Raw genomic sequence first — 2,524 nt, 5'->3', positions numbered from 1 at the left:
TGTTCTGACACACGGTCATCTCACATGCTCGCAGACCACGGGATATAGTCTCCGGAGAACGCCCATAATATTTACCATTATCATTGCTGCCAAAACATGCTTTCGTAATTACTGCGTTTGCGCACTCTCCATTAACCCACGAAAGGTTTTCTCGCCATTTGGTCCTGCAGCGTGTTTCTTTCCGAAATGGACTGCCATTGAGTGAACGCGCCCGCATGTACGAAGCTTACTAAACTTTATCGCTGTGTGCATTAGGGTCACTTGATTTATCACAAAGCACGTATAAGAAGGCACGCGTCCATAAAACTGCGCGATATGACTCTGTACCGCGTGGCACTTGTCTCATCTGCGAATTTCTCTGAAGTATGCAGTTTCACGGGCTGCATGGTCTCGGTGTTTCGTGTTTTAGAGGCTGTTAGAGGCACTGAGCGATACAAAAAATACCACGTACCAAGCTTTCGAGATGACGATGCCACGTTTGCCGACGTGTAATCAAAATCACCGGTAGCACGTGCTCCAACGTATAATTGTGCGTGCGGTTGCTCCGAGGGGCAAGGAGGTCAACGTCAACGTTCGGATCTGTCCGCTAGGGGAACAATCGGCACTGCTGTAGCGGGTGGAGAGTTGCGGTTGCCTCTTCTATAAGGAAGATCACACACCAATTTGCTTGTGTGAGTTTTTCTCTGCCAAATTACCCGTTCGTTCGCGGTAAAATTTCAGACAAGGAAACATTACGTGGTGCACGTATTTAAGCGCCGCATTTTGGGTGAATTATCACTTATCTCGTTCAGGGTAAATCCAAATGCACGTCGGCTTTCGTTGTCCAGCAGTAAGTGCAGAAAATGCGGGAACGGAACCGCATTGTTGTGTGTTATTAAAGCGGCAAAACATGGCGCATGACTTGTTTCACCCATAGCCTATGGTTTCATCTTGACAGTATCAGACGGCGCAACGGTTCCGTTACAGAAAATTCTACACGTTGTGCTAGGTAGTGCAGTAAGCGACCGCCTATAGAAGCCCGCAATACACTAGACCATGGCATTAAAATACGTGTCCTCTATAACAATTCAGTTCGAACAAGCCCGCGGTCTAGCCAAAAGATTAAAGCATAGCTCGCGTTCCGCCTGTATTTTGACCGAGATTTCCCACCACTGGCCTGCGGCTACAAAGTGGCTACCGAAATAGGGAAAGCTGCGTAAAGTTGGGGACTTCCGGTCCTTTGTAGCCTAGGTACGAAGTTATAGCACCCTAGGGAATGTTTAATAACACTATAAAGTCATTGCCAATTTCGTTATTGAATGTTCGTTCAAGCCGCCCCAGGCGTTCAGACACCGGCTGACATACGGGGTATGAGCGCTAGTTTTATTTCTTATCGGAGTCAGGGAGCTACATTAGTGACGTCCAGCGAACTGACTTCACGAAGAACTGCGCGGCCATTTTCTGGCTTTTAGTGGGACTTAACGCCAATTTATGCTGCGTTTATTATCATTGAAACCATTTATTCGACGCGCTACATGACAGCGTCCTAATTATAAATGAAATTATTTCTGAACAAAATAAAATCAGTTGACAGAATTGGCAGCGTGTAAATTTATACTTTGTCAGTGTCGTCGTATCGCCGTATACTACGTCAGTATCGCCGGTAAGTATCGCCGCGCGATGTTCGCCGAACGGCACTTACCGCGCTGTGGCATTATAAATAAATCGGGAAGTCTGTCACAAAATTTGTGTTTAAGAAGTGCGTGTAACGAATCATCTTACTCAAATGCACAGTAATAACAGTTTCCGAAAATGTCCTTCTAGAATGAAAGTATGACTTTCGACTCATACATTTCCTGTCAATCACACGGAGCTGTTCTGCAATGCTCGGCACGTGAAGCATATCTCGGCATACCCATTATTATCAAAATACAGAAGTTTCATTTGTTTGCTTAGAGTTTGCTACACAGGAAGCGGCGGAGGAAGAAAAACCGAGAAAGCTTTTGCTGAAAATCATGCCCGTCCATTGCTTAGATGACAAACACGAAAACCGACTAAATGCCATTGCACGAAGGATATAAGGACGGATCATTTGTTCATTTGTTCCTGAAATCACGTTCCTGAAAACCAGTGAAATCATTTGTTCCTTTCCTACTTCATTAGCTATTCACACGTTCTACACTGGAAATCGTCGCTGCACGGGAGATCCACGTGGTAATCTGGTCCCTGCAGCCTCGTCAGCAGTTCAGTGCCATGTGTCGAGGTCGTCGCCGCCGCAGGCACCGTGCGGGTGTCCCATCAAGTGGCGCGGCCACTCTATCACGCAGCCGCGACCCAAGGCGAGCGGGGCCGCGGACATTCGCCCCTCTCCTCTTCCCGGGCGCCCCTCCCCTCCTCCGCCAGCCTAAGCGCATCCTCTTTCTCGGACCTCCGATTGCGGGCGACGCCTTCGAGCACTGGGCCGCTATCATCTATCGCTGCGAGCGGTGTTGCTGAACGAGGGGCGACGCAGTCCCGCGCGCTTCCACTGTTGGGGCGGCGTTCG

This window comes from Dermacentor variabilis, unplaced genomic scaffold (assembly GCF_050947875.1).
Source record: "Dermacentor variabilis isolate Ectoservices unplaced genomic scaffold, ASM5094787v1 scaffold_18, whole genome shotgun sequence".
NCBI lineage: Eukaryota > Metazoa > Arthropoda > Arachnida > Ixodida > Ixodidae > Dermacentor > Dermacentor variabilis.
The sequence above is the reverse complement of the archived record's forward strand: the minus strand, read 5'-3'. Positions refer to the sequence as shown.